This window comes from Echinops telfairi, unplaced genomic scaffold (assembly GCF_000313985.2).
Source record: "Echinops telfairi isolate 266 unplaced genomic scaffold, ASM31398v2 ScPeMD7_7457;HRSCAF=8495, whole genome shotgun sequence".
In the NCBI taxonomy this organism is placed as follows: Eukaryota; Metazoa; Chordata; class Mammalia; order Afrosoricida; family Tenrecidae; genus Echinops; species Echinops telfairi.
In genome coordinates, this window is record NW_022111357.1 from 44317626 (window position 1) to 44329099 (window position 11474).

The 11474-nt window shown below is 54.9% G+C and overlaps 1 protein-coding gene across 1 annotated transcript in view; it reads right to left on the bottom strand.

The window, feature by feature from the left end:
• The window catches only part of TTLL10 (tubulin tyrosine ligase like 10), a 73248-nt gene extending 62100 nt beyond the window's left edge, over positions 1-11148 (bottom strand). The window contains exon 1 of the mRNA XM_045299237.1: positions 11098-11148. The gene's annotated coding sequence lies outside the window, so the exon portion shown is untranslated. The remainder of the gene's footprint in view (positions 1-11097) is intronic.
• Positions 11149-11474: the final 326 nt, after the last annotated feature.

The following is an 11474-nucleotide window of genomic DNA, read 5'->3' on the forward strand; positions in this document are numbered from 1 at the left end:
TGCATGCACGCGTGTGAGTCTATGAGGGTGTAAATGGGTGAGCCTGTGCACCTGTGCACCTGTGTGCATAAGGCAAGTACAAATATGCGAGTGTGCCCAGGTGTGAGTGTGTGCCAGAGGCTGGCTGTGCGTGCATGTGAGCGTGTGCATGAACGAGCATGGGAATGTGAGTAGCTGATGCATGCATGTGCTGCGCCACTATGTGGGGATGTGCATGACTGCATCTGAGTGTGCACCTCTGCAGGCATGGGGGAATGGGGGTGTGTGTGACTACACACGTGTGCGAGGATGTGACTGTGCATAAAGATGCATGAGTGTGCACCACTTGTGTATGTGAGTGTGCGGGAACATACGTGTGATGGAGCAGGTCTGACACGTGATGGCTTGAGTGCTTGTGTGCGCGTGTGGGTTTGCACGTACTGTGGGCATCTGTGCAGGTGTGGGTGTATTTGTCTGTGACCGTGTGAGCATGCCCAGGTGAGTGAGTATGCTAGTGTGGTGCGTGTGCACGTGTGTGAGTGCCTGGGTGCTCCTGAGTGCAGGACTAGGGCACACATGCGTATGTAGGGGAGTGTGATGCCTGAGTGTGCGTGTGCACCTTTGTATGGGGGGCTGTCTGTGACCGCGGACATGACTGTGCCTGTGTGTGCAGGGAGGAGCTGGCTCCACAGCAGGTAGTCCACGACCCAGGCCTCGCCTGGGGAAGCCTGGAGCTCCAGCACCCCCTCCACCCCCCACCCCCTGTGACTAGAGGTTGGATGAAGCAAGGGGCCGCCCTGAGCGGAGGCAGGGGAGAGAAAGAGGACGGTCCACCTCCACGCTTTCAACACTGCCTTTCTGGGAAGGCCCCCCTGAGCAGGGTTTGGTGACAGACACAGCACGCAGTCCTAACAGAGGCAGCCTTCTCGGCCCAGGCCTCATTTCAGTGGACAGGTGCGCAGCTGCGCGCCCAGGGGCGGGGTCCCGGGGGGTGTCACCCACAGAGCGTGCCCCTCCCGCCCCCTCAGCACAGCTTCCAGATCCAGATCGGGCCCGGCCCCCCACCCTCCCTCCTCTGGTGGAACACGGCCAGTACCCCAGCAGAGGTTCATCCCCCAAGCAGTGGCCACCCACCCACCCACCCATCCACCCTGGGACCCTCCGAGTGGCCTCGAGCCCCCACCCGACTTTGCGCCCAGACCTCTTCGGGAAGAGGATGTAGGGAAGGTTCAGCACGTAGGTGCCCAGGGAGGGGGCGGGCGGGCGGGGCAGCCTAAGGGCGGCACTACCTTTGTCCCCACACCTGGCAGAGACTCAGGTTTCCAGCACACTGCTCCTCTCCTCCGCCGTCCTTCCCGGCTCCAGGGGGGGGAGGGGGGACGCCGTGGGACCATGGGGTTTCTCTGGAAGGAGGGGGATAAGGGTTGCCTCGAAGCTGACCCCCGTGCCCAGGAGTGGATAAACTAACGAGGTGGGTGGGGCTGAAGAATCAGACCCATGGAGGCCTGGGTGTGAAGGGACCACGCCCTGCTGGCCTCTGCCCCTTCCACCACCTCCCTGGCCACCACACTGCCTGTCCCCTCCCAGGGTCACCTCCCCCCACCCCCACCCACACTCTTAACTGTATCCTCCCAGATTGTCAGCACACTGCCCGCCCTGCCCTGGAGTCCCCTCCGTGCCAGTCCCTGGAGAGTTACCCGGAGGACGCTGCAGCCTGGTTGGCCACAGCTGCACCTGGCCTTGCAGTGGACATGGGCAAATCAGGGCAGATTGAGGTGCGGGACCCAAAAGGGACATCCCCAGAACAGAGCGCCTTCCCAGGAGTGCGCCCCCAGGGTCTCTGTTTACAAACACCTCCCTGCCAGGCACGTGAATCGGAGTCCCAGGGTGCCTGGTGCCTCACTGGAGGGGGATTTTAACAGTGGGCCTTGGAGAGAACCCTCTCCCTGCACTGTCCAGGGACACTCACTCTCAGTCGTTTCCCCCACCCCCACCCCAACCTGCTCTCTCTGCCCCAAGCAGGCCAGTCCACTCCAAGCTCCACCCCCCCCACCCCCCAGCGACATCCCTCCCGCTTCAGCCTCCTTAAGAGCAGAGCCCACCTCTCTGCCTCACAGGGGAAGGCCAAGCTCCTGAGGCCCAAGCTGAGCAGGAATGCTCCCACGCCCTGCAGAGCTCTGAGAACCCCGCCCACTGCAGCCTGTACCACCCAGAACCTTCCAGGGGGTCCCCCTCAGGCCCTCCTGCCTCTTGAGCACAGCTTCACCTCACCAGCCCCTCCACACACTACAGGCCAGGGGCAGCATGCGGACCGCTGCCCACCCCCAGCCAAGGTGAGGCAAGTGGAGGACCCACCACCACAGCCCACACAGCCCTAGGGCCCCCTGCTGTCTGACCCAGCTTTCCCATCCTGGACAGAGGGACCCATTGCCATTGGAAGTTCCCACTGGGAATAAAAGAGGGAGGTTTGTGGGGAGGTGAGTCCGCATACGGTGACCCCTCACACAAGAGCTGGTAGCGACTGATGCCGGCGCAGGACAGGAGAAAAACGTAGAACTTTCCAGAAGCCCTCGCCCAAGGGTCGGATGCTGGGCAGCCGTACTCCCAGCTCTTTGTTAAACAAACAGCATCTGCACCAGGATACGTGCCCACCGAGAGCCAGTCGTTAAATGTTGGCCAGCACATGCCAGTGCTGGGGTCCCAGGCCAGGCCCACTGAAGGACCTTGCCACCCAGATGCCACCAGGAGCCAGGAGCATGGTCACAGGGTGGTCAGAGAGGCTGGGAGGTTGGGGGGCAGGGACTCATTAGAGTCGTGGATAAGGGCAACCTGGGCCTTGGTGTCAAGTCAGCGGCTGGAGCTTCCCAAAGTGTACCCCGGCCACAAGCTGCCCAGGCCACGGGCCCAGCCTCACCACTGCCAGGCCCAGAAATGACCACCAAGGTGGACGGAGCCTGTGCCAGGGGAACCCAAAGACCAGCCCTTTGGGAGGACTCTTCGGGGGGGGGCGGTCCGGGGCATGTGGGGCTTGCCAGGGGGTGACGCTGCGCCCAAACTATTCGCATGAGGTCAGTGTCTCAGGAGGAACAAAGGTAGAAGCCGTTACCCCTCCCCCTCCTGGCTCCACGCACCTCGTCAGGGACTCCAGAAATAAATGCTGAGTTTATGAAATCATTGATTCATTTTCGTGAAACAAAGCCTGGAGTCCAGTTCTCAGAGGCTTCCCCCTAAGCCGCACAGCCCACCAAGCCAGAAAGCTCCACTGCCCCATGGCTCCCTTCCCCCCCACCCCCGCCCCCATTCGTCCAGGTGGAGCTGTCCTGGGGACTGACTGAGCCCAGGCTGGCAGCCAGATGGTGCTTGGACTAGAAGACACGCTCCGCAGAGAGGGTTAAAGGGCCCGCCTGGGGTTAATCATACAGGGGAGGCAGTCAAACATTAAAACTCAGAGAAGCTGTTTCCCAGACTGACCCTTCCTCTAACTCAGAACCGCCCCCCTCCCCCACCCTCATCAGGTGCCTGTGCTGACATTGGGGGCAAGGCCTGGAAGCCCACTGAGGGCCCTGGGAGTTGGCTAAGGAGCCTAGGCGGGCAGACAGGTACCCCCAGCTCAGGTCTCCTGCCTCTGTGGGCATCACAGCTCTATGCGCTGCCCTGAACACATGCAGACACCCCGGAGAGGCCACTGGGCCCCATCAGGCTCCCTGCCCATGTTCGCCATTGAACAGTCCTGGCTTGTACAATTCCCCGGCATGGTGACGTTCTTGGAGCTGGGCCACCATTATCTGGTTCCTCTGCTACATCACTCCACGCCCTTTCAGCTAAGCTCCACTCTGACCCTCCCTCCCACTCCTGGTAGCCACCAATTGCTTCTTAAAAAACACTTCTTGGTGAATGGGGTGGGGGCTGTGATCATCTCGGGCATCTCTACCCTTGCCGGTTTTAATCCAGCAAGATGGCAAAGGGTTCTCCACTTGGCTAGTTCACTGGGCGTGGATGTGACGTTCACCCCCGATGGCGGCTGTCTGCCCGGGGAGAATTCCATTGTGTGTCCACGACATTGTATTTAGCCACTCTCTGTTTAAGGGCTCTGGAGCGCTTTCTGCCGGTGAGTTCTTGTGAATGGGCATTGATGGACAGGTGATAGGCATTTTGAATACCTTGATGGGAACACCCACCCGTGTCACTTGGAAGAAGGGTGTAAGGGTGACTGTGCCTGCTCCTGGCTCATTAACTCTTCCCGGGTGTCCATCAACCGTAAGTGCAGAGAGCATGTGCTTCTATAAGGACAGGAGCCCTGGTGGCGTGGTGGCATGTTGGACTGTTCACCTCCAGGTTTGCAGTTCAAAACCACCAGCTGCTCCATGGGAGAAAGATGAGGTTTTCTACTCCTGTGAGGATGTGCATACGTGGGCATCCACAGGGGCAGTTTTGCCCTGTCCTATGGGGCCCTGCATCAAAAGGTGGCAGGGACTTTCTGGAAGGAAGCTTTTTTTTTTCCCCCCCTTTCTTTTTTGTCAGAGCAAGCTTTAGAAGAACGAGGGGTCCCATGGATTTTCTTGGGTGGGTGCCTCCAAGACACCCCTCATGGAAGCTACAGTCATGAGCACCCCCAGCAGCCCTTCCCAAGGGGTGCTCACTCCCAGGGAAGCTAAAGCCAACATGCTGGCTCCACGCCCCATCCTCACATGGGGGAGGGCCTGCAGGTGGGCTTTACAGGTGTTGTCACGTTGGCGCTAACTGACACAACCAGACTGTTGTACCCAAAGGCTAAAACCTTACCACCGTTCCTGTGGGCCCCTCTCTCCCTCAGCCTCCCCTCTAGCAATTGGTGTTTTTGCTTTTTTTCCATGTTTGCCAACATCTCAACGGATTTCTCACCTCAAATAAAACTTCAGTGCCAACCTTATTGGCAGGTGTACTGGTCCCAGGGCTCACAGCTGCCTCCTTCTCCAGAGGCTTGTCCGTGGCCCCGACAGCCCCACACTGACAATGGAGAGGTTGTGGTATGAGACGTCACCCCAGGCCCTGTCAAGGCAGGTGGTTCTACTTACAGCCACTGCACTGGCCCCTCCAAGCTCCCTCCCACCCCTGACCTACTTTCCCCAGGGCCTGGGTTTCTCCTGAGAGTATTCCTAAACTGGAACCCCTGTCTCAGGCTTTGCTTTGGGAGAAGCACTCCGGAGCCAAACCCATGGTTCCTTTGAATCTTTCCTCCTTGCAGATTTCTGGGACCTGAACTCCCCTGAAGCCTCGGAGTCCCGTGGATTCACTCTTTTGTGGATTGTAAAGGCCTCACTCGCCTTTCCAATGCGTTCTTCGTCTTTTGCTCAACAATTTCTTTTTTTCTTTTTGTTTCATCTTATGGACAACTTCTAAGAGCTCTTAGTGTAAGATTGATTTTTGCCACTGGCCGCCTAGAGTAAAGTTGTATTCTCAAATCAGTTGATGCCAGTGTGTGGAATCTTTTACTATGAAGGTTTCATACCCGTTTTCAGAAATAAAACAAAGCACCCCAGAGCGTGACACCAGTTTCTCAATGTGGACAGTGTAACGATAGGAGGGTGCTTGAGTTAGTTAATTGTGCCAACCTGGCCGATAACCACATGTGGGGCTAATTGAAAGGCGGAGGGATAAATGGGTGGTGAGCCTCGCCTTTCTAGTTCTCGGGTCTCTTGCTTTGTGATGGTCGCACCAGGGTGCAGCTGTCTTAGCATAATGTATTAGTCTAGGTACTTTAGAGAAACAAATCCACAGCAACTCATGTATAAGAGAGTTTTATGTAAAGAAAGTGTGCATCACGAAAACATCCCAACCCAATGCTGCCCAAGCCCACAAGTCCAACATTAACCCATTAACCCAACACCAGTCCACAAAGTCCTCCACCTCACAAAACAGAGGCAATGATGCTGACTGCAGGAGGAAAGCTGAGTCAGTGAACGAACAAGCATCTCAGCACTAGCAGCGGCCTCCACACGGCTGCTCCAGCACCCAGGGCTGCATCGGGATAGGTCCATGCGGCTTCTCCTTGGGGATGTCTTGTAGGAAGTCAATCTTGCAAGCTGAAGCAGGGAACTGCTAAGGCAGCTGCACCTGGTGCAACCATCACAAAGCAAGAGACCCGAGAACTAGAAAGGCGAGGCTCACCACCCATTTATCCCTCCACCTTTCAATTAGCCCCACATGTGATTATCGGCCAGGTTGGCACAATTAACTAACTCAGTGCTGAAAGAGCAAACACACAAATGAAAGAGAAGAAAAGTGTGCTTCTTCCAAAACAGCATCTGTGCAAAGAGAAGACAACTGTAGGTAGTTACTCTTAACGCCTCCATAAGAAACAGAAAACATTGTGAAGGTGGGACAGTCCAGAATGCTATAAGAATAGTCTCTCAGAGAAGTGAATTCTTGACAATCAAGGCGGTAGCATTAAAAGATGGAACTTGATTAAAAATATGAAAACTCCGTGCAATAAAAGAGCTGAAAGGGAGAGTTCAGGAGATCTTGAAAGGAAAGCAAAGCGCAAGGAGAAGAGGTAGAAAAGACGATCTGGCCCCGGAGGTCCATCGTCTAGGATGCTGGGCCACATCACTGACATTTCAGTAGTCCCCTCGGGAGGGAGAACAACCGCAACAGAAGGGGAACAATAAGAAACAAAAACCCAAGGAACTGAAGGGCATGGATTTCTCAGTTGATGAAGAGCACAAAAGGTGAGAAACATAACCCCCCACATGTACATTTTCATGAAAAGCCAATCCTGGGAACAAAAAAGGAGGCCCTAACAACCAGGGAGACCACTCACCAGAAACGGACCTCATATGTAGTGAGAAAGAAGGTCGGGAAACCCCTCCATGTAAGCTATTGACATGGCCCTCTCCTCTTCATGTGACAGGCAGCCACATCCTCCTTCCCGTGTAGTCCCAGGCACCCCCAGAGACACGGTGGAGAAGGTCAACGTCTACGCATTTGGCCACATTGGGTGCCTGGTCACCAGGGTTACTTTCAACTCCAGCAAAGTAGACGTTGTTGCCACCCATGACCCCTTCATGGACCTGAAGTACATGGTCCACATGTTCAGTATGATTCCACCCACGGCGAGTTCAATGGCACAGTCAAGGCTGAGAACGGGAAGCTTATCATCAATGGGAAGGCAATCTCCGTCTTCCAGGAGCGAGATCCCGCCAACATCCAGTGGGGTGAGGCTGGTGCCGAGTATGTCATAGAGTCCACGGGTGTCTTCATCACCGTAGAGAAGGCTGGGACTCACTTGAAGGGCGGTGCCAAAAGGGTGATCATCTCTGCCCCTTCTGACGATGCCCCCATGTTTGTGGTGGGCGTGAACCACGAGAAGCATGACAGCTCCCTCAAGATTGTTAGCAATGCCTCCCGAACCACCAACTGCTTAGCCCCCCTGGCCAAGGTCATCCATGACAACTGTGACATTGTGGAGGGACTCATGACCACAGTCCACGCCATCACTGCCACCCAGAAGACCGTGGACGGCCCCTCTGGGAAACTCTGGCGTGACAGCCATGGGGCTGCTCAGAACATCATCCCCGCATCTACTGGTGCTGCCAAGGCTGCGGGCAAGGTTATCCTGGAGCTGAAATTCACTCGCATGGCCTTCCATGTCCCCACCCCCAATGTGTCCATCGTGGACCTCACCTGTCATCTGGAAAAAACTGCCAAGTATGATGACATCAAGAAGGTGGTGAAGCAGGTGGCCGATGGTCCCCTAAAGGGCATCCTGGGCAACATTGAGGACCAGGTTGTCTCCTGTGACTTCAACAGTGACCCCCCCTCTTCCACCTTTGATGCTGGGGCTGGCATTGCCCTCCATGACCACTTTGTCAAGCTCACTTCCTGGTATGACAATGAATTTGGCTACAGCAACAGAGTGGTGGACCTCATGGTCCACGTTGGCCCCAAGGAATAAGAGGCCCCCTGGACCACCAGCCCCAGGAACAGCACTAGAGGAAGAGAGGCCCTCAGCTGCTGGGGAGGCTTGGCCCCAACTTGATCCCCCAACACACTGAAAATCTTCATAATCCCAAGTTTCCATTCAGACCCCTGACAAAGGGGAGGACCTTAGAGAGCCTAATCCCCTCAAGTACCTATAAAAAGAACAATGTACCCAGAAATGAGAGCGAGAGAGAGATTGGCATAACAATCTCAACAATAGGCACAAACACATCAGAGATCATGGAGATGATGAAAGGACCAGACAATGATTTATTTTGTTTTAAGATTGCAATGAGTCGGGCTGACTCAACAACCAACTGACAACAACAATGGAAAGTCCCAGGGAGAAAATAACACACTAAAGAGTAATAATTAGAATGCTACCTTTTGGAAGTTGCTGGAACAATGATTTCCAGACAACACTGAAACAATGGTTTCCAACTTTGGAGGAAAAATGACCATATTGGAATTCTATACCCAGCTAAACTATCATTTAGGTGAGCGTGCAGAATAAAGACATTTTACAGCAATATATCTCCCGTGTGTCCTTTCTTAAGAAGCTACTGAATGACACACTACACCCAATCCAGGAGTCAACCAAGAACGAAAAAGACTTGGGAGCCAGGGAAAGGGAGAACTATCCCAAGGGAGAAGCAGTGGGGACTTAGGGGATGAAGACTACGGGAGTCATTGATGCATGCAAACTGTGGTGCTGGAGAAGAATACTGAAAGTACATTAGACTGATAAAAGGACAAGCCAATTTATCTTGGAAGAAGTGTGGTCAGAAGGATGGCAAGACTGTCTTACATACTTTAGACATGTTGGCAGGAGAGACCAGGCCCTAGAGCAGCAGTTCTCAACCTGTGGGTCGCAACCTTTTGGGGGGTCAAATGACCCTCTCACAGGGGTCGCCCGATTCATAACAGTAGCAAAATGACAGCAATGAAATAGCAATGAAAATAATCTCATGGTTGGGGCGTCGCCACCACTTGGGGAACTGTTTGAAAGTGTTGCGGTATTAGGAAGGTTGAGGACCACTGCCTTAGAGGAAGACACTGTGTTTGTGAGAGAGGGAGCAAGGAAGGGGAAGTCCCTCAGGAGATGGCTAGACACCATTGCTGCAACAGTGGACTCAGAGCAGGAACAGTTAGGAGGATGTGTTGCATGCAGCTGTGCATAGGGTCGCCGTGGGCCGGGATGGATCTAATGGCACCTCCCAACAACAAGACCAGAGAAATGCTCAAGATGCCAGCCTTGCCCCAGGCCCGGGGAGCAACCACACAAGCCCAGGGTGTAGCAGATGTCTCCTGGAGAGATTTCACCAGAAATCATGTGTTTCTGCTGAAGCTACTAGGGAAGAGTCTGAGGAATAGGGACAAGTTCAGAGAAAACGGGCAAGCCAGTAAAAACAAAGGCAATGATTAACTCCATGAAAAACCGTGGGGTTAGGAAAAAGCAACCAGGGGCGTGCTCCTTGCCCACCAGCATCATCACTGGGGGTTGACCTCGCTAGAATGACACCCACTGGGAAGATGGAGGGACCCCGGAGAGGTGGGTGGGCATGAGAAGGGACAGAAGAGAGACTAACGCCATCTTTCTTCCGAGACGTCAAGAAGACGTTGTGTAGTCCTGTCCTTGAGGGAATGGAGGACATGCCCGGAGAGGACCAAGACCAGATGTGGGGCTTGGGGAGGGTGCAGGGCATGTCCAAGAAGCTGCTGCTTCTCCAAGTCTCCTAGAAAGATTTGATTCTTAAATGATGTCCAAACATAACTGATCAAAACGTACATCAGAAATCCACTTCTCCTCTGAGGCCTGGGACAGGTCTCAGGACTCCTCTGGACTTGAGTGGCAATTGCAAGGGTCCATCAGGAAGAAGACCCGGTTTCACTCGGTTTCCTCGCAGACATTGTGAGTCAACGCCACCTCCCAATCAGGGCAGAGAGGTTGGCTTCCAACCATAAGATGGGCAGTTTGAAGCCACCCGGTCTTCTGCTCCCGGAAAAGTTACGGCTCAGAAACCCACAGGGACAGTTTTCCCCCCTGTCCCGTAGGATGGCAATGAATTAGAAACCCCTCCATGCATGGTGTGGATGGTGATAGGAGTTGTGTGGGCCCCTAATGAAATGATTTAAAAAGAAAGAAAGAAAAGAAACCACTCCATAGCTGTGAGTGGGGCTGTCTTGTTTTCCTTGTCTCCAGGGAAACATCTTGAGTTTCCTTTCAAACCTTCAGCAGTGAGTCTCTCCCCCACCCCCACCCCGGGGGTTTTCCACTTCCTCTTTTCTGGCTAGCTGATACTCAGCGGTGACGCCTTTCCCTCTGAGCTGCCGGTGGCCCAGCACCTTCACCCACCCACCCAGGCTGTGCCCCCTCCCACCTCGCTCTGCCCACCCTGTCACAGCTCCAGCAGGTCCAGGCCAGCACCCCTGCTCAAGGGGCATCCAAAGGGAATTCACAGGACGCACGGGTCAGGCTTGTGCAATAAATCAGACTCGGCCCTCAGAGCTTCTAGTCTGCTACCACGGCCGGCCAGGGACCAAGATCAGAGGCATCTCGGCCTCCTTGGATACCAGCCCACCTGGGAGATGGCTGGGGCTCAAACAGGCCCCAGGACCAGCTCGCTTTGACAGGAATCTCGGAAACACCCACAAATGTGACAGAGGTCAAGGACTCCCTGCTCCTGGGGGAGCGGCGGGTCCGGCCTTTCTCACGCCAGGGAGGGACTTCTAACCTGCAGGAGCATGGGAGGTGTGAACCCAAGGATGACCCCCACCCACCCCCGACCCAAAGTGAGCGCAGACTTGGGGGAAGCCCAACTTCTGCAACTGTTGGCAAACTCACAGATGCGGCCATAGCGTGACCCCCGCATCCCTAACAAATGCCATCGATCAACCTCCAGCTCCAACCACCCTGGTCAAGGCCCCGGCTTCCTCTTCAGGCTGTCCCCCACTGGCTCAGACCCCCCCAGGCCTGGCCACCGCCCGGGATACCTCAGGTCCGAGTGCTACTCAGCACCGGGTGTCTCAGCCCCTAGGCCGATGTGGCAGGGACAAGTCTGAAGGAATGTGGTCTTCTGAGTCACAGGCTGCTTCCTGGGACGGCAGCCCCAGCCCCCACCCACCCATTGTGCTCCCAGACCCCCTCGAGCTCCCTACCTGGCTGGGGTGACAGTGCAGGCGCTGGGTTCCGGGGTCTTATCTGCGGCCCTCGGAATGTTGGTGGAAACCTTTGCCTGGTACGGCCCACTGCCGCTTGGCCCAGGAATCCCGCATTGAATAATTTTTAACTTGTGCTCCTGGAGGAAGCTCCGGGATGGTGCATACTGGTTTGTCCTCACAGGAATGCGAAGGGGCTTGCTTCGAAAAGGACATGCCCCACAGGAAAAATGTGAGGACTTTTTTTTAGTTCCATATGTTTCTACCACAATACAAACTTTTAAAACGAACACAAAATAGACGTTGACTCATCTTACCTTTTAAAAACATGCTGTTTAAAGCAAATCTTCTGATTATAACAAGAAAAACTGACCTTG